This window comes from Haliaeetus leucocephalus, unplaced genomic scaffold (assembly GCF_000737465.1).
Source record: "Haliaeetus leucocephalus isolate CR32 unplaced genomic scaffold, Haliaeetus_leucocephalus-4.0 Scaffold239, whole genome shotgun sequence".
Classification (NCBI taxonomy): domain Eukaryota; kingdom Metazoa; phylum Chordata; class Aves; order Accipitriformes; family Accipitridae; genus Haliaeetus; species Haliaeetus leucocephalus.
Genome location: NW_010972675.1, coordinates 490,755 through 512,041, shown reverse-complemented (window position 1 = coordinate 512,041; position 21,287 = coordinate 490,755). Strand labels below are relative to the sequence as shown.

General features: G+C 39.3%; 1 long non-coding RNA gene across 3 annotated transcripts in view; it reads right to left on the bottom strand.

Annotated features, from left to right (window-relative positions):
* The window catches only part of LOC104832156, a 56,208-nt gene that overhangs the window by 17,707 nt on the left and 17,214 nt on the right, over nt 1-21,287 (bottom strand). The window contains exon 4 of one of the 3 annotated variants that reach the window (XR_774389.1): nt 14,072-15,207. The exons of the other annotated variants lie outside the window; for them this stretch is intronic. This is a non-coding gene — a long non-coding RNA (uncharacterized LOC104832156). Of the gene's footprint in view, nt 1-14,071; nt 15,208-21,287 lie in introns of those variants that run through there. 3 annotated transcript variants of the gene reach the window in all.

Genomic DNA, 21,287 nt, shown 5'->3' with positions numbered 1-21,287 from the left:
CTTTGCGTTTCATAAAGAAAAATAGCCAACAGGAAAAAAAGTCTAAGCTTGTGGAATATTGAGATGATTTTCATTTTGAGGGTTAATTATCTCAGTGTAATAATGACCTGGTCTGTCATGCAACCACCATTCTGTGTTTAATAAAGTTATATGATAATAACAAAATATATGAACAATGTTTTGTTAGACCTTGGGCCTTATATCTAACTACTGCAATATATCTGGCTGCATGATAAATGTCAACCCCAATTCATGAGAAGGAAAAGCCTTTCTTCCTGCAGTGTGTTATGCTTTCAGTAATATAAACCTTTGGAAAAGTGTTTATTTTTGTCATTCTGAGACCATTTGTCTTATAGAGGATATGAAACAGAAAACCAATATACCAATTATCACCCAAAACAAATAATCCACATCAAGCCAAACAAAATATTTTGTATTTGGTTAGTAGTTGCTTTATCTTTGTCTTCAACCCTTTGTGCTTTCTTCAAAACTATACCTTTTGAAGTTGAATAATAGGGAAAAACTGGGTCATATGTCTGCTCCAGCAAAAAATACCATGCATTTCAGACACCATACATTTGCTTATGGTTGCTTACAGGAACTAGAGATTCCCACTAGGGCTGAAAAAAAGCTTTATTAAAAGATGTTTCAAGGACTAAAATGAAGCTAATTGCCCAAGAGGGATAGGGAGCCAAGTAAAAAGCAGGCCTGTCATAGACTGCCATCACTCCCAGTCATTGCATTCCCAGTGACTGAAGAGCTAATGACACCAGACTTTTAGGAAATTCAATTCCTGCAAGCTTGATTAGGTAAGACAGCAAGTCTAATCTACATTTAATGAATGATTCAGGAATAACTTTAAGAGACTAACTTTAAGGTAGCAGGGTATTGACAGAAATGGGTACATGCTGTATGCACATCTTGTGACCTAGCTAATTATGGGTTTCTGAAAAAGTTATTACACTTCTGCCATCCAGTTTCAAAATCTGTTCTCTGCTTGTTCTGCCAGCTAAGAAGAGCTAGCTTTTTGTTAAAATGTACACTACCGTGAAAGCAGAGGCTAGAAAATAATGAGAGAAAAAGGAAAACTGAATAAACCTGTTATTTCTGCAGTGCAGTGTAGGCAGTCAGATATTTATGCCTCCATGGAGCCCCAGTGTTATAAGCATGTGTTCACAGTGACGTCTGCTAATCAATAAGAGGATTTTGACCTACATTGGTCTGAACACCCCAGGTAAAGAGGGCTAAAAACATACAAGTAAATGCAAAGAAAGAAAACTAATCAGATATAAAAAGAAGATTAGGATATTTTCATTCTTATTAATGTCAATAGTATTTCCTCCTAAGATAGGGAAAAATAAAAATTTTCTTTTAAGAGGTGGTTCTCAGATTTACTGTTTTTCTAGACTAGAAATAATTTGTGAATGTTGGCAGCACTGCAAAATATCATGAACGGAAAACTATATTGATGTGTGCAACCTACAGTGACACCATCAAGGTATCAGTCCTTCTTGGAGTTTGAAAACCCTCCAGCACCTTCCTTTTGATTTAGCAGGAAAAAATTGCTGAGGCATATCTAAAGCTGACTATATGTCAAGGTTCCAGTAGGGAAGTGAGGTGTTCAGGACACAGATAATTGTCACTCACACTTTCCAGGCCTTTCTCAGTACCTTGGTCCTTCTGTCACTGAAATTCCTGTGCAGAATTCACTCAGCAGGTGCCACTGATGCTTTCCTCCCTGCGCCTTACTTCAGGTCTCATACAACAACCCTTACTTTCCCAGGTCCCACAGCCTCCAACACTTACCTCCATCCTCAGTTAGGACCCCAGTACAGTGGTCTAGACCTACCATGTACTCTCAGTATAGATTCCCATCTCCGGTTCCCTATCTCGAAAATACAGAGCCTGGGATAATCGGGCACTGTAAAACAGCAGCTGCACTCTGTGTAACAAGAAAAAAACTACTACCAAAGCAATATAGAGGCAACCTACAGCAGAGCAGCTGAGGGACAGCAACTTGCTCCTTTGCCATGGTTAGCAGATTATGATTGTCCTGTCTGTTTGCTGTTTTCCTGTCTATCTGAGTTTCTTTAGTGCTTTGGACAGCAGTGTGGATAAAATAAAAGCATTTGGAATAGCTAAATATTACCTGCATTTTACAAAGGAGGAAATAAAAGCAAATACAGAAATAAAAGTCATCTTCAAAGTCATACTCTGTAAAATCAGAAAAAAAACCCAAGGCTCATACATTTACTATGAGACTATTCTTACTTCCCAGCAGTCAGAAATGAGCTACTGATTGCAAGAGCAATAGAGATGTGCTTGAGAGAATGAGGGCTCTCAGCCCTTTGAACAGTCAAGGGAATCTGGGTTAGACCCAGATAGCAGCACCGCTCATGCAGCCTCTGCTTAAGCACCGCAGAACTTTTCTCCTTCATGCTGCTGGATATACCACCAGCCTTCTGAAGACAATGAATGACTCAAGAGCTCTGCAGACTTACAAGGTTGAAAATACCCTCAATAGCTTCAGCTCTTGCACGGCATTTTAAGATGTAAGCGAAACCTGCTGTAACAAGCCCAGTCTGGATATGCAGAGTTGAAAAAAAGTGGCACACTGTGCAGTATTTCTATTATAAATCCTCCGTTCCAAGGGACTGAAATTCAACTGTAATTAATCACTGCAGGATGGAGCTAGGCAAGAGAGCGTTCCAGACAAGTACCTATTCTTTTTCTTTCAGCGAATCTGAAAATATTGCACGTGTATGTGGAACACTGGGCAGATAACTCCAGGGCTGTGAGATTGTTTCATTTTCCATATTAATAAAAATAGATTTAACAGCAAAAACTGGCATACAATGGGGATTTGTAGCAATGGAATTTCACCAAATAAAAACGCTATGACTGAATTAGAGCCTGTCTACCTCTGTTCCCATGTCCCAATCAAAGGTACTTTATTTAGTCCTTCATCCAGTTATGAGTTCTGCAGGGTTTCTTTACACACAAAATCTAGGCTTTTTCTCATGACCATAAACTACAGCAGTGCTGCAAAATTCCTTCACAGAGAGCCATTTGTGGTGCTCCGTGAGCTGGGGCTGTAAAACATGGTCCAGGAAATGCATACATCTCAAAGTCCATTTTATGACTGTGGCTCTGTGTCTGCTCTGACTCCTGCTGGTGTTCTGGTATGACCTGTGCTGTCAAAGAAGTCTGTCAATATTTTTTTCAGTGCTTTTTTCTACCTGCCCTCACTGGTCATCTGTGAGTCTTACACCCAGACCACCTAATTAAATCTCTTCCTACAACCACATCACTGAGGAAAAAAAAAAAAAAAGATACTCTGCAGCCAATTCAAACCTGTTTCCCAAGGGGATGGCAGGAAAAGCCATTCCCAGATTCCCAGAGACAGGGACTGGGTTGCAGGGCTAGATTTACCTGAGTTTTTGTTCTTAGTTGTTCTGGGTAGAGAAAGTCCCTGGTAAATTCACTGACTGCAAAATAACCATGAGACAAATGTAACCCAGATGGTGTAAACACAAGAAACACTTAATCTGTTTTATGGCACATAATCAGCTACTGTGGAAGAAGATGATGGTCGACTTTGTGATTATGTATAGCATGTAAAGGTAGACCCTGGAACTGAAGCAACCATGGCCTCTGGTAAGTGCTATACTCTGTAAACACCAGCAGCTGTAACCATGCACCAGCAAGTCTTCTGTCACTGTTTATGTGCTGTTTGTTTCATTTCATAGAAGATAAAGTGCCACAAGTCATGTTCCTTATCCTTTTTTTTAATAAAAATCAAGCTTTTTTCAACAGATTCATAATGCCCAAAGAAAACTCAGTCACTTGTATTTTAACTATTCAAACTGAATGAATTGTTCTAGTAGGGACTCTATGGCATTGTCAATCCTAATACCTTGTTATGCTAAAATACTTCAAGTGTTCATCTATAAATGTGTGCTGAAGAAAGATTGGAGTTTATAGATTTTAAAGGGATGTTATGCATTTTATGTCTTTTTTTTTTTTTTCAGTTTAATGTTCCACACCTCTGCTTATTATGGTCTAGGCCATGGTTTCATCATCACACTGAAGGCAATAAAAGAATAACATACACTAGAGAGAGACAAATAAAAATGTTTGAATATGTCAGTTATACAATAAAAGCTCTTGAATATAGCACACCGAGCACAAAGGAACCAACCACAGAAAAAGAGATGGCAATAACTGCATTACTTTCTCAAGGTAACTGACAGGAAATTTTCTACTCTGAGATTATTCTTTTTGGCCATAAAGATAAAACATTATCAGTGTTCTGAAAAACTCAGGAGACTAACTTTCAACAGTTCCTCAGTACTTGATGGTGTTCATCCCAGAAATCAAGAATAAAAGTACAAAGGACCTTAATATGCTATCAGTTTTAAGAGGTGTCCATTGACTCCAGTAGGAAATCTGTTCTAAAAACAGATAGCATTACATTGCCCAGTGTGTTGAGCTGATAACAAAATAGGTAATTTATCATTGAAAGTAACTACTTTTTTCCACACTACTTGTCCTTATCTTTTAGAAAATGCATGGGCTGGAGTAACTGCTGTACTGAGGTTTGGTCATGAGCAATGGAGTCCTGTAGCCGCTGCTGAAAGTTACTAACTTAAATCCAATCAAAATAGAAAAAACAATAAGATGAGAAAAATACTGTTTGTTGCCCAAATAGGCAATAGAAAACATTTTTTTTTTTTCATCTTACTGTTTTGCAGGCCCTTTTTCATCACTGCAGACTAATATCTATAATCTCATTCAACATTAATTCAGATCAATGGTGACAATTCCCGAGGTGGGCGGGAGATGGAGATTCTAATCAAGAATTCATTAGAGTAAGTAGACTCGTGTCCTCACCCTGCATGAATGTGGAGAGGGGTTTAGCTCCTGCTTTCCTGAGGTAAAGATAAAATCAATTTCTTAGAATACCCTTTGTCCCCAGAATCCCATTCAGACTTCATAGCAAGTGAAGCTTTCCAAGATTAGGTCTAGTACCTTCCACTAGTACTACACTAACTTAACACTAGTTTCCAGATTTTCATTTGAATGTAGCAAAAAGTTGTGGTGGGAGTAAATTACTCTCTGTAAAATTGAACATGATGAGGCATGCGAGGGCTTTTAAAAGGGCTTTAAATCATCTTAGTCATCTTCACGCTTTCCCCACTGTTTGGCAAATGGTACAAGACGTCTCCCGTTTCTAAAGGTCTGTTGCAAGCTGCCCGGTATTGCTTGTGATTCAGCCTCCTTTTTGCAGACAGTTTTTCTGCAACCTACACACCAGGGAGGCTGTGAAACAACTTCAGTTCACTCAGTCTCCGAGACCTGAAGTTGAGTGACAATTTTCAGAAATGTATCACTGCAGAAATAATTAAAAATCTCAGGTATGTTGCCAAGGATTTGCTTAATTTTGCTACAGAAAACAAAACCCCAAAAAGTCCGATCAAGTAATACAAGGTCAGTCAGCCTGTATTTGCCTGTATTTCTCTCTATTTATCTTTCATATGTAGCAGTGGTGAGAATGATTGTTAGAACTTGTAGCTCTAGAAACCACAACCATCAGGTTGAGACCTGACTAACAGTATCTCAAGGTAGAGGAACTTTACTCACAGTAGCAAAGTATAGTAGAACAGTAAACTTAATTTATATGTTTTTTTCCTCTGTCAATTTTTTTGCAAGAAAAACTCCAAAACATAAACATAAATATAAGACTAAATGCATGTTTTTTTATGAGCCCAGGCAATCAGCTCTGTAATGATCATAATGCTTCCACCTGTTTTCAGAGCAAGAAAAAAGGAATGTTTTTTGGATGCTTCAAACAAAGTAGATTTTCTGATTATGGACAAAATGAATGAATATAAACATTTGGAGCCATTTTCGTCCGATTATAAACAAAAGTATCACTCAATGGCTTACCATGAATTTACTGGGATACATTTATCTGTGATAATGTTCTGGAAGTACTTACTAGTTTGATTATGCTAATATTTCATGTTTGTTTTGCCAGATGGAAGTTCAGATATGCAATATTATCTGAAGCTAATATGGGATACGCCAGAGTGGGGGCTGACACTAACTGCTTGGTTCATTGGAATAGAAAACTTCTGCCAGCCACAGGAATGAGAGAGAACTGCTATGTTTTAATGACAGGGATTGTACTCATGTTCAGAATGAAACAGAGGTGCTATTGCAATTTTCAAGAGAATAATACTCATAGTATTATATTCATTTACCAAAACTGACAATTACTGGATACCTACATTTTGTGATACTGTCAGTGCAACTTTTCTTCTTTGACTTAGCACATAAAAGAAGATATACATGCCAATCCTGTCTACAGTAGCTCACCATATAATTGTAAGTCTTACATAAATAAGCACAAAAATGTCTACTTCTGGAAATGGAATAATAGTGGAATGAAAGGAACAACACCACAGATTTCAGGTCAGAAAGGGCATTAAATAACTGCAAGTTTTTCTAGTGTCACTCATTACATTTGTTTTTAAATTCCTAACGTATTGGCCATTCATATAAATATCCTTCAGATATTTTGAAATTTTGTCATATGTCTTGTCGTATGTATTACATGATGAGTTGTTACCCTTTTGGGGTCCCTACTCCCAGTCTGGAGTTTTAATTATTCTTTTTATTGACCTCAGAAAGCCTATTATCTGCTTTAGGCAGTCTCTACAAAGGTCAGCCTCACACTCAATCAAATTAACATCTTTTGTCTTGTTTTGAAATTTAGAACATTTACATCCTAAAGACAGCTAAGTCATCTATCCTGAGGTAATCTGCCAGCGAACAGACCCTCTACATCCATTATTTTTGGGGGCTGGGAAGGGTGAAAGGGAAGTTATTTGCCTTCTGGAGTCTGATTTTACCTGAGCTTCTCATACACACAGTATGGGCCATCCCTTGCCACCGACTGTCAGGCAGAACAGAAGCAGATGTCGGAGAGCTCTGTTTCACAACTGATTACACAATATAAACTAAACTAATCTCTAGTCGGGATCCTGGGCCAGCACTATATTTTGACATGGTCAAAATTCACTGACCTATGAGATCTATCTATGAGACTGGACAAAGCATTCCAGGGCAGAATGGGGGCATGACCCCCCCCCCATGACTGTATACTGCCATTTCATTCCCTTTACACATGGTTGATTCAACACCTACATCCAGATGGTCCCAAATGGCTCCAGATTTTGTCACGCAACAATGAATCCCTCTGGGAAACATAACGACCAGAGACCTTAATACATGGCAAGACTCCAGGCACAATCGCCCCTCGGGCATGGCCACAGTGGCTCCTACTCAGAGAAAAATCTGTGACTGGGTGGCAGAGAGATGACTTTGCCAGGTCTCTGCTATCCTAGAATTCCCTCAAGGCAATGGATTTCCCAAATAAATGATTGCTCCTCTTGTGGCCCTTGAGGACAGAAAAGGGATGCCATAACCATGGACATGTCTTCGCAGGGATTTTAGTTGGAGAAAGGTCTGCCACTCTTTGCAGGTATTACTCATTAATGATATGAGTGCTAATATGAGTTGATGCTCAGCCATGCAAGAGCATGTGTAGAAAACAGGGCGGGGGGCAGGGGGGAAATCTTGCTTCTGTAGACAAAGAGGAATGCTCCTATCAGCGTAAGATTACTTCATGAATCAGGAACTACAAATCATATGAACAAAAACATTCTCATTAAATGAAGGTCTGCCAGTGTCATAGCATCAGGATTCAAGACAATTGCCTTTCAACGTATCTTATGGGCTGGCTGTTTTCTTAAAAATTGGTGCTAGCCTAGGACCTTCTGTAAGAACAAAGAAAGCTACTTCTCATCTCTCAGAAGACATAAAATATTTATTGAAATCTTCATTTATTTAGCCACCCATAGAGAACCACATACAGGAGATCTTAGTTGCTGGTTTGACCTTGACTATTTAATGAGATGTATAATGATGCCACTGCAGCAAATAGAGCCTGGCAGAACAAATGCAAGCAGCCACTGCACTAAGATCTCTCATCTTCTACAAAAGCAGCAGTCGGAAAAAAGGTAATATTAGATGAAGGAAACAAGTCACAGCATGTGAGGTCAACATATGGTGGCACCAGATATCTGATGCCAAAAGGAGAACTAATCCTGGCCTATTTCATGCCATAATTTTTTCCGTTTAAGATGGCTTTGGGATTTATCGTAGGGAACCTGCATGCTGTATGGCAGCTGTTAGCAGCAAATTTGATATTACTCAAACTAAAAGGTATTTGAGTAGCTTCTTCCCTTCTCTTGTATCTTTGCTATTATTTATGTCTGTGCAAAGCAAATGTATTGTACTCACGAAGCACAGCCATTTTGAGATGCCTTTTTAGAAGAAGTAAATTTTTATCTAAGGGTTATGGCAGTGAAAGGAAAAAGCCCTTTCCAAAAGTATTTCCAAAAGCAGCAGACAGTATTAGAGGTCCATTAAGCTTGGCACCACATACAATGGCAAGATGTGTCTCCTTCCCAGAAGGCAGGATTGCACTGTGTCCATAGGTGTCCCTCTGGGCAGACTGTAAGGAAACTAAAGATAATTATGGTCTCTTAAGTTTCTTTGTTGTACCAAAGGACAAAGTTTACAGTACACAAATACAGAGGGAGTGGGATGCTTTGTCTACTTTCTTTTTTTAAGCTTGCTTCTTTAGGAGGACTATTTGTCACAACCCTGCATATGCCTTCACCCCAAAGTTTTCACCTAACCAGAGGTGAGGATGGCTGCCTGCCGTCCCAGCTCCCTGCATGCCTAGTCACTGCAAGAGGCAGAGATGCCCAGCAATGTCATATTTTATACACGCTAAAATACATTTCAGATGCTGAGGGCTTTTAAAACATAGGCATTGTTGTTAGGTAGTTAAGTCTAACTGTTCTTTGTGTTCACTCATAAAGATGGCCTGTGTCCTGTAGATATCTTGGAAGAATTGCATATGAATGAGGGATCTGGAGGTGGAAAGGTCAACTGCTTTATAACTCAGGTCAAAGAGGCATTTCTGTGAATGGGAAGGGCTGGGTTAAAGAAAGTTCACAGTCTGATATGGGGGAAGGGGACCAGTATCCCTGAGAGATGTGCATATGTTTAGGACAAGCAATTAATAAAGATTTCAAAGACAAATCCAAAAGTTTATTTTTCAGAAAAAGACCAAATAAACTCAATTTTTAAAAAAATCCACTTTGATTATCAGTTTCATTGAGGAACGCCTCTGATCCAGAGGTAGTTCACTGAGAAGTGTTGGAGAAGGTAAATTCACATGTTGGCTATCATCTCCTCTAATTGCCCCCCCACCGTGTGAACAACCTCAAGGCATACTGTCTAAACCACATGAACTCTCCCACTCTATCTGACCGCACAGCCAGGCACACTCTCCTAAATACGTGTTTTTAATGGCCAGGAAGTTTGCCTTCAAAGCAGAGTGGTAAACCAACCTGTAGGCTATGCCTAACCTGTAGGAAGTTGGCAGACTTCCCAACAGGATAAACCAAGGGCACCAGGTGTAGACTAAGAATATCCGCCTTGGAGTACATTCACTCTGCAGGCTGTCTGTGCAGACCCATCTTCATCCTTCCCTGCTGAGCCACTGCCCCAATACCAGGCCCCTTCTCTATCACTCGCAAAGCCCCTTCCACGCCGCAGTACCAGATTAACACCGACCTTTCTCCCCAAACCTGTTACTTCTGAACCCACTGTACTCAACTCTGGGAGCAGCAGGTAACTTATGGACACGGTTACAGACAAGAGCTTACCCAAATCCTAGTATTACTGAGCTATCTGAGAGGAAAGTTTTCTCCAGGCTGGCTCCTGCCAATGTAGAGTCGCTACTTTAGCCTGGCCCTGGGGAAATGGGGATGAGTGCAGTCAAGGGTCTACCATCTTCTTGCTCCTTTTGAACAGGACTGGAAGTAACATTTCTAAGAAGCCCCTTTTGCATGTGGGCTGTAACCTCTTACAGGCATAGGCTGTACACAGCGTAAAAGCATGCCTTATACGTTCTTTTTCCTTGCATAGCTCTGTAAGCCAAGCCAAGTCAGAGAGACTTTTTTTCTTCTTGGCTTGCATAGTTTCATGACAACAACTTTTCAACAAGCAGTACCAGAGTTATATTATTTCTTCTGCAGTAGAATTTGAAAAAAAGATTTCCATTGTAAGAGACTTTTACAATGACTTTAATCAGATTTTTTCCCTGATATCCGCTTAGCACCCCAAGTTGATTCTCTCACCAGAATAACACCATTGTGGCCTTGTCTTCATGTTACATTCACTGTGTATATCTCCATGGACATTTTACATGCAAACAAAAAAATACTCTGATCATAACTATCTGTATTCAGTGGAACTTAGAAGTGCACTTAAGAAGGAAGAATAGAAACTACTTTTTAAATGTACTTCTATGAGTTGTTTGGGTTTGGTTTTTTTCCTACAGAAGAAAAAAAATCATAGAAGACAGGTGGTATAAAATAAGGTAAATATATACTGGCATACTATCACAAACTGCATGAAGAAGTTAATAAGAGGGTTTATTAAAAGACCTGTTAAAATGCAACTGCCAGGGGCTAATGGTGCAAAAACACTGAAATGAGTTTCCCTAGTTAAGGTGTCCTCTGTGCAGTCTGGATAATAATTCTTAGGCCAAAATGTCTTGACAACATGGGGATATTCTGCTGGATTTGATAGTCCCTCATGAGATGTCTGTATAACATTCTCCTGAAAAAGTTTTCTTGTTGAAATTTTTGGTTGTCAGTCCAGCAGCAGACATCCTCTGGAGTTTAAAAGTCCAGTGATAATCAATGTGATCAACTGCATTGTGTGTTATTTATTGTACAAACAACCCAGAAGACTCAAATCATAGTCAAAGAATGGAATATTTCTTAAAGAAATGTTTAGATTAAGCCACCTAAATCTTAATATATCTTCAATGTATATGTTCTTGACTTCAAATTATGTATTTCCCCCAAAAATGTAGACACAATTGCCATTTTTTTTAAGCAGTGAAATGGTGCAAAGAGGAAAATATATCATTGGTAAAGCTTGATGACAAAGCTAGCTTCCCTTCTTGAGGAATTCAGAAGGACAAGCAAAGGCTTTATGGCTTGGGCATTCTCCTTCCACCTTTACATTACAGAGAAAAAGCAAGCAGTTACATTGACATTGCAATGGGTAATGACAATTATCTCCCCATCTGGATCTTGTGGGGCAGAATATCCCTAAGGTTTGAAATTCAGAGAGGAATCACATGGGGGATTCCTGTTAGTAACACACAAGAGGCAGAGTTATTTTCTGGTTTTACAGGTGAAGGTGCTGGAGGTTTGTAAAATCCATTAAATTCCATTTCCAGGAATGGGAAGCCCTTGGCGGATGCTCCTCATGGGAGACACAAGAGATACACTCACACGTGCAGCTGACCTCTAGGAGCCTTTTCTCCCTCCTCTGACATAAAGCAAGAAGGTTTCAGTGAATCTGAAAACTTTTTTATTTCAAGGGACTAACCAGCACATGTACACCCTTCGACAGAGGAAAGAGACCAGAAAGACTGTGGCTGCTTTTTTCTAGACACTGTCATGAGGTACCTGGATTTTGTTTGATTCAGTCACTACCAGACACTCACAGGATCTAGCCATCCAGTATAATTTACACCCACTCAGCAATGCATAAATTACAAAACGTCTTACCTCATTGCTGATTTTGACCTAAATTGCCCACACCCTTTGCACGTACCTCAACTGACTTGTTAGAGTCTCCCACGAAACAGGGGAAGGGAAGATTATAGGCTGGCTTCTCCACAGGAGAACCGAGTATCATATGACTTACCGAGCTCTAAGAACATGTAAGGACATATCAGATAATAATTGCATGTTTGAATATTTCCATGAGAACATCTCATCCCAGCTGATGCAGAATCCTTCCTTTGGGGGAAACAAGAGATCTCAGCCCTCTACAGAATGAAAGAAAATGAGCACTAGGGCAAAGCAGTGAGTAAGTCAGCACATTTTTGTCAACCTACAAAGAACTGAAAAATGGCTACAGTTTCTGTGGTAAATTTCATTTGGAGAAGAAATTAAGGAAAGCCAGAAGCCTCTTAAAAAAAAAAATTGACAAAAGCAAAACCTTTGGTGCTTCAGTTTATTATTTTTAAAAGTTCCATAAATTGTGAGATTTTTCATAGCTGATAGTTCCCTGCATCCTGCTGCTCTTTAGTTCCCAGGCTAGTTCTATTGCTGGGTGAAACAGAAAGCTATCTTGGAGCCAACACCGCTTTGCACAGTGAGTCACAAGCTGGAAAAGCTAAAAAGAGCTCCGCAATTTATTCCTGGTCTTAAATGGGAACTTACTTTGATTCTTTTGATCAAACTCCCCTTGTGAGACACCATTAACACTTTTTGTCTTCTTGTGTATTTCCCTTGATGTTACTGCAAGCAATGATCACTGAATTAGTGAACCAAATGCATATTTGAGGGAAGCAAGGACATTCAGAGCATTTCAAGGTGACTTTTGCTTAGTGAATGAACTGATTCCAGGTAACAGAGATTTCATGTAATTTTAGATAGAGTTGGCAGTTCAAAGTCCAGTGTGTTCATAGAGGATAATACATAGAAAGCAGCCTGTCAAGAATGGAACAGACTGATTCAATAAGACACCCTTGGAAGCAACAGAATTAATGTCATTCCTTCTCTCTAGATCAGGTAATCTCACATAGTCACAGAAGAGTGACTAGAGATGTGCTCGCACTGACTATCCATTTATTAGGACTTTTAAAGGGAAAAAGAACCTCAAAGTTACCTGCCTGTCAGAACAATTAAAATAATTCTGCGTTGTAGGATTGATGTAGCAGAGCTTTTTGGTTATAAACATTTCAAAAACACCCAATACACTTAGTAGAGTGGCTCTGAATATGTAGCAAAGTATCAAGACACATTAAAAACATCATCCTTTCAGGCTATGTGTTCCTTTATGTCATTAATTTCTTAATCTATTTTAAATCTACCCACTCACTGCCAGCCTGCAATACTTCTTTAGACAGCTTCCCATTTATAAGACAATGTCCTGAGAGCTGACATCAATGGAAAATGCAAGCATTCAGCTCTTTGCCAGATTTAGCCACACACTGCTCGACAGCCTCTTGGAAAACATGACATTTTTTTCCACTACAGTTACTTCACTTAGTAGATGGCATATTTCATACTATAAAATTCCTAGAATGTCAGCTTCTAGCCCTGGGATAAATTTAATATCCTTAAGAAACAAACAATGAAAGGTTAGTGACTCTGCAAACAACCAAGTAATAGAAAATGAAGTGTAGGTACTTTCTTATTTGGCATACGTGAGAAATGAGTAAACTACCCAAATTAGAAGTGAGAAATAAACTCTGCTAGAGTGGATTCATCCTTGACTTAACCTTTGACTCCATATATATAAACCCTTTTGTGTTTCCTGCAAGGAGTCCAGAAAGTTTCCACATAAATTCCTCTGCTGACCACACTTCTGCCTCATGCTCTTCACGAGCCTTCAGAAAATTTAAAAGATTCTTCTTCAGATATCCTCATTCCCCAAACATCCTGCCTTAAACCCCTCAAAGACTATTTTATATTCATCTACTCTTATTTTGTCAGACAGCAGAATAAATGCACATTGCAGATGTGGTATGACTTATTTTAGCTAGGGCCTCCATTAGGCATGAACGTGCAAACTGGAGCAGAGTCCCAGGAGATGGCTGTATGCAGTTTGCCAAACAGGGCTGTACACAGTGCAGATGATTCACCCTGCTGATGCTGACTGTTTCTCCAGCTCTGGGGAGGAGTCAGAAATGGCATGGTGGAGGAGCAACCAAAGACAATATTCTTCTCTTTGATACAATATTTTCAAATGGAACTGAATCACTTTCAGATAGTTCTGAAGACCTGAAATGCTTTGTTAAACTCATTTTCTAAATCGAAGACAGTCTTTTTTTAAACAAACATTTTCTTTTCTTTCAATAGTTTTTTCATTTGGATAAAGACCTATTTGTCTCCGCTTCCCCTGAAAAGCTGAACAAACACTGAAAATGCCTAGCTCTGTGTCTGAATGCTCAAAGATGCATGGCTAGGAAAGAGTTTCTTTCATGTGCATGACTGCAGAGAGTCCTCTCCAATGTGGACTTGTGGCCCATTTGTGACTACATAATTCTGTGACTGCTGAGGAAAATCTTCTATACATAACCCTGAAACCACCAGCTTTAATGGCTTCAGACCAGTTAGCCATTCAGTTGCAAATAACATCTACTGAGAGGGCTTACCTGAGAACTTAATTGGTGCCTAAGCCTTATTCGACTAGATTTTAAATACCAGCTCCCATTCAAGGTTTCAAATCCTTGGATTCATGTTACCTGAAGGGCAGTGTAAGTCTGGCCATAATCTCTCATGATGGCTACATCCATTGAAATAATGACACCATGAATCACGAGAGTAAAACCTGTATGTACAAGAAGTAGAGTTTTCTTGGCAACTGATCCACTGACCTAACACCTCTGGAAGATGTCCAGAAACCTTGACATCTTAGCAACAATATAAAATAACAACATTTCTCCTGGCTTTCCTTCCTGAAATATAGTCAGGAGTGGAGACTGAAAATGTGAAATCCAGAGCTAGGCTAACAAGGAAGTTTAAACTCACTGTTAAAGGACCCAACTATCAGGATACCTCAGCCCTGAGTTATGTATCTAATTGCACGAGCTGCTTCGTATGCAATGGTTGTGAAAATGTAGGCTCTAGGCATACAGCCCCCCCAGAGCCAGCAAGGTAAGCAGATGGCACGTTAGCCATCAGAGACTGGTAAGATTTAGATCACATCTCTAGCTTGTGGGGACTCCCCTACTCCCATATTAATTTCAAACCACCCAGCTTCCCCTTGGTGTGAGGCCCCTCTGCCAGTCCTCACAAAGTATGGCCTTAGCAGTGGCTCTCTTCCATAGGTGGACTTATCTGAGTATTATGCAGAAAAAGTACAACTAGAATTGATTCATTTCTGTGCTATAGGGTGCTTGAACCTACATTTTCCACTGCCAAACTACTGGAACTGATGCTATCTTGGATGGGAAAGAGAAGGTTTTTCTCAGTCTTTCTTGTAGAAGCTGTATCCATCCTCATAGACTCATTAAATATTCATTGTGCCCTAGAAAACAGACAAGAGTGAACACGTCACTATAGCTCACTGCTTGCTTATGATTCTCATCTGGGAGAAGAGCAGGATCTCACTTTCTGCTCTCTCTTCCAATTCTAAATTTAAATATTTGAAAAGAAGTACTCTGTTCCACCAGAAACCTAAGGCTTTCTTCTTCTACCCAAGAACCTTAGGCACTTAGTGTTAATCTCCTCTTGTTCTTCTTTCCTGCCTCTGATCTAATGAATATTTAATTATTCCCTGGAAAGTGGAAGTTAAGAGAACTCTACTCCAGCCTACTATTAGGTACTCTCTTAGAAAATTTATTCTGGCCCTTATTCCTCCTTCTGTGAGGGCTCAAACTCTTGAAGGTCATTAGATGTCTGAGGTACTGCAGCTACCACCAACATTTATATTTTGTGCAGGGCCTTATCTGATAGACGTGCACTGAAAATGCTTGTCAGTTGGGCAAGAGAGATGGAGAGGGCTCTTCTGCAAAGCTTCAGGGATTTATGCATCAACTGGCTCCTGAGAATTTGATATTGTTAAAAATTATGTGTTTCCTGCATACTCAAAGGTAAAACTTAGACTTTGCTAATGAGCACACAAGTGATTGTGGATTTGGACAACTCTAAAATAAGGCAAAGCAAAATGTTGCATTTTGATGATGAAAGTAGCAAAGAGAAGTTGAAAGTAGCAAAGAGAAGTTGAAAGTAGCAAAGAGAAGTTGAAGTCCCAGTTTATTTCTTTTGTATTTTTCAGACTGAGAGTCTTAAGTCCTCTGGTGACCATAGCTTTCTTATGCTCACCATTGCAATGATGTGCCAGGGATTGCATGCAGATGGCAAAGGAGAGTGTCCCAGGTATCATAGCTCCATGGAATTCCCCTTGATTGCTCCCAGCTGCCATTGTCTGCACCTCCAATGTAAGACACGTGTTATGAAATGGAGCGGACGTGTGACCTGTCCCTACCACACTGTGAGGCAGCCTGGTAGACCAGGTCACAGAGGGGCTGCAGGCACCACTCAGACTGTGGCAAATTATATTAGGAGGAGTCACTGTAGCACAGTAACACATCTATAGCAACACTGGCACTTCCAACAACCTTTCCCCAAATGCCTCGAGGAGTTTAACTAGCAGTTTCATACTCTATGTCATGATTGTATTACAGGAGAAACTCTGAAAATAGCACATCTTTTTTGATCCTGCTGCCAAAGGAAGAGATGGTATATCTGGCAGCAGAAAGCTGCTGGTTCTGGCAGTAGGAGCACAGCCAGGAGAGAGGCAGGAGTCAGCACTTGGACTGGATCTAAAGGCTCTAAGTTGCTGCTTACTTTGATTGAAAAACAAGGTCTTTCACCGTCACAAGTCTGAGCTGAGATAAAGTCAGTCTTCTGTTGTAACCACAAAATTTACAACATATCCATTTCCCAGGTGTTTAGATCACCTAGAAGTTTACTAGTGACTCCTTCCAGCTTTATGTTTTGCAGGCAAACCTGCAAGATGCATGCCTACAAACAGCTTAGCTACTGACTGAGTACATGCAATTAGAGACCGGCACTGGAAATTTGTCCCCAGAAATGCAGCAGTGAGAAGATTACTTGAATAACAGGAAGTTCATTGAGTCCCTGTACACTCACAGTATTATAAACATGAAGTTTGTCCAGCAAGAAAGGAGTTTATGCAATGGCAAGTGCAACAAGAAGATATCCAGCTGGTGGTGAACTCAATCAGATATTTTAGATTCCCAGAAGAGCAGAAATACAAAACCTCAGAAGACCAGCTGCTCCAGTCCTTTGGATTGAGGCTGGTCAATGGTCCACACTAAGATCATTCCTGACGGATGTTTGCCTAACACATCCTAAAAACCTCCAGTGAAGGAGACTTCACATCTTCCATAGACGAACAATTTCAGTGCTTTAACAGCCAAAGAGAATTTTTCTCTTATACTCAGTGAGATCACTTTTGGTGAAATTTAAGCTAATTTATGTTTGTTCTTACCCCTATTGCCCCCATTTATAATCATCTTTGCAACATTTTATAGCAACAGAAGGGAGAAAAATGTTTCCTGTCTTAGTGGGATCAAGTAGAAGGAATAATTACCTCCCACATTATTGTCAGCTCTCGTGAATGGAACCCAGAGTAAGATTTCCTGCTTAGCTACAGTGTGAGATTTTTCTACTCTATTTAGTCTGTGATTTACTGCAACTCCAATATTTTTCTGGTATCCTATAACTAAAGGAAAATTCCAAAACCTGGCCTTCCTCTGAAACACATCTTGTGTTCTGGTTGCATTGTTTCATTAATTAGCCAGTAAATAAAACTGTTAATCATTTAACTTTTTAGTCTAAGGAAAAACAGAAACCACTGTAAGTATGCAGTGTATACACATGTCCTTAATCTTCCTTTCTAGAACAGACTTGCTCTTCTCTCTGAAGAATGGATCTCCCCACTGTGCTGGAAATTACTTATCATAAAGTCTTATGAAAATCAAAGGGTCAATTTCATAGTTACAAAACTTTTAAGGCCTAATGAATACTTGGACACTTGCAACTTATTTATTTATTTAAAAAAATAATTCATTGACACCAGAGGCATCAACTTGTGTCCCCTTACTTTGGGTAAGCTTAAAAAAATCGTTCCAATATATAGTCCCACAGGACGTCATTAGTCACCTTCTCAAATGAAAACTTCTTAAAGAAAAAGAAAACTATTTTAGACCTTCAGTAACTCAGAGGTTTCAGGAAGAACCCACTTCTGTTTCCAGAATCTGCAGCGATGCGAGCATATATACACTGTGATTTCCAAACGAATGCAAGAAAAACACAGTGTAACTAACAAGAGGACTATGTTCAAAATTGTTACAATTAAAATACATTTAAAATAGCAATACAGTAGTGCCTGAGAATCCTGCACTATTTAGCTTTGTAATTAAGAAGTGTTCTGACCCTAGTAATATTTTCAATATATGGAAGAATATTTAATGGCTAAGAACTAATGACCACAAAGAGAAAAAAACAATGCCAAAAGTTGCTCTATGATAGCTAGTAATCTTGGAACAACTGTACTGATGCTGAAATTCTCATAAAGAACTGTGTCTTAGGTCACACGACTAAAGATAAAGAGAATGAAGTTCATATCCTTGTTAAAGCATAAATAATATTTATTCTACTTCAACTTTCTTTATTATATATATATAATATATATTATATATAATATATAAATATTATATAAAAATATATAAATATAATATATATTATATATTTTATATATATAAATATTCAATTGGAGTGAACCTATAGCTTCAACACATGAATTTCAATATTTTATGGAAATTGTTATGTGTGTTCTTTAGTCTTCTATTTTTCTCAATTGCCGAGTAGGATTGTGAAAGCACAGCAGAAGAAATAAAATAAATCCAAGAATTAGAATGATAAAATAGCATTCAATTCTTATGTAAAAGATTTTTTTTTTGGTAAAAGTTAAAACAAAAAGTTAGAAATGTCTCTATGGTAATTAGAAAAGCTATGCAATCAAGATGAAGAATGAAAGAGTATAATCTGAAAATTGCCTGAATCACCTGTATTTTCTGGCTGGAGGCAAACAGAAAGAGAGAGAGAACAAAATAATGAAGAACTTATTGAAAAACACATGTTCTGTGTGTTTGAGTGTGCTTTCATGCCTCCTTAGCCATTTTGCTCTCAACTCAATAAATAACAGCTATCTACAAATAGGAGGAGCCTTAGGCAGTTAAAAGTACAGTACACAGAAATCCTAGTGTTACTGTTTATATAGTTATATACCCCAATATTATTAACAGCCATGCTCTAGGGTTCATGAGGCCATCTTATAGCTAAGCAATGAATGTGATGTATTTTAAAATCTAACCCATTATTCAGTTAAAAATCAACTATCAGATATTCTGTAAGAAACTTTAACATGGTTCGGTAGATTTTCCCTAGCTCCTGTGTGCTGCAAGTCTAATAATGTACCGTAGATTTAAGAATGGGATTTATCTTCAGCAGAATTTTGTGTATCTGTACACATCACTATGATTTAATAAAATCTCCTTGATATAACACTGTTGCATTCCCCACTGCAATATAGTCTTTTTATAACAATAACTTTTCACAGCAAGGAAACAACAGAACTGAAAATAAAGCTTAGGAAGACCAGAAAAATATGTTGCTTTTGTTCGAAAAATGGGCTGTCTTCTGTGGCAGCTCAGCATAATACATGAAGCTGAACAGTATCTGACTCACTGTCTTGAATTTCTCAGGCTGAAAATAATTATTAAAAAAAAAAAGCTTCTGATAAACATGATTCGGGGTGCAAATAAAAAGATAATTTAAAGGAAAAAGTGAAAGGTTTATTAACCATGCAAGCCTCTGTTTGTGAGGATTTGGTTCTTTGCCTGTTGTTCCTCCACTAGCCTGCACCGCTCTTAGCTGGCTGTTCCAGCCCCTTCTGCCCTCGGCCCACCACCCCACATGCTCCCCTCCTGCCTCCCCTCAGCCCCCTTACCCTACGAAGCCTGTGCAAATCCACCTGCCTCTGGCCAGCTGCCGGGCAGTGAAGTGGCTCGGCACGGGGCTGGTAAGCGGGGAGGACCAAAGCGCTGGGACCCGGACCAGCTTCAGCGGGCAGACCCAGCAGGTTGTGTGCTTGGACACCCAGCTTTCCCCGCTCTTTCTCCTGCATCACCCATGGCTGGTGGACCGGTCGTCCTGGTCCGTTCAGGAAACAGGTGGAGGGCAGCTTGGCTTTCCACTAATGACCAAACGTTGGATATCTCCTGGTGTCCTAAAAAGAAGTAAATGGGAGTGCGTGGAGGAGATGTATCTCTTTGAGATGCCTGCTTCAACGCGAGTAACGGGGCCCTGCCGTAGTCCTGGGAGGTACAGGCGAGACATGGGAAAAGGTCAGGTGGGCTGGGGCAACACTGCTCATCTGCTGGGTAGACCTCCTTCTGTGTGTAAACTTTGCAACCTTAAATCTAGGCTCTCTGTAATTTTGCAACATTTTTTTTCTGCCGCACAATACATGCTAACAGAAACCCACAGGTTCAATTAACATTGCTATGCTCTGTTCTGGGGTGTTGTACAAGCAAAAGGAGCATCACTGTAAGATGCAAGTATGGGAAATGAAGTAATATCTCCCTTGTTAAGAGTTGGATGAAAGATAAAATGATAGCAATGTTTACAACGGCCAGACTAGAGTAAAGCAAATTCATTAATTTCAGCCTTTTACTTGTTTTAAACCAGAATCTGAAACCATAGCTCCTTACCATGAAACACCCAATGCTGTAATAAAATAAAAAGGCCTTTAGATTTCACTTTCTTGATAGATATGAAGCAATAAGTTTAATCTTTATCATTTCACTATTGACATTGGGAGGCCATCGCTCTGACTAATGATAACTTAGGTAAAGTATGATAATTTGTATCCAGGTTATTTATGATGTTATACTGATGCTGAATAAAAGAGTCAGAACCTGCTTTAGGTTCTCAATATATCCAAATGCTTAAATAATCACATGTTTTGTAATCACAAATTAAATAGCCACATGAGTGTGGACTATAAAGACTGTGCTAATAAAATATGAGAATAACTCTTGGTTCAATTTATTTCTTTGGCAAACTACTTCGATATTTTTATTCTTTAATCCAAAATAAACACGAACTTTTCCAATTATCTGGCAGTTTACTTCTATTTCGAAGCATGACAGAGGAGGCTTGCGAAATACTCACAAAGTGAGTCTGAAGATTGGTGAAGTGTCAGTGATGGTTAAGGTCCAAACAGAAGGAGGGGAAACAAATATTGAATCTGCTCCACAAGTTTGAATGCAACAGTCGTGACAGATAGACTTTTATGTCTATATCCAGATGACCATTTATATCTATATCCAGATGAAAATGCTTATGATTCGTGGGCAAGCAGGGAGGTAGAAATACAAGAATGGATGGCAGATGTGATCCCAAAATATGAGAAGGATCATTGGGTCTCGGGCTCAGAACAGGAAGGGTTCACAGTTCTGGAACAAGAAGTGAACCCAGGGAAAATATACTGAGCTATGTTGTCAAAGATCTACA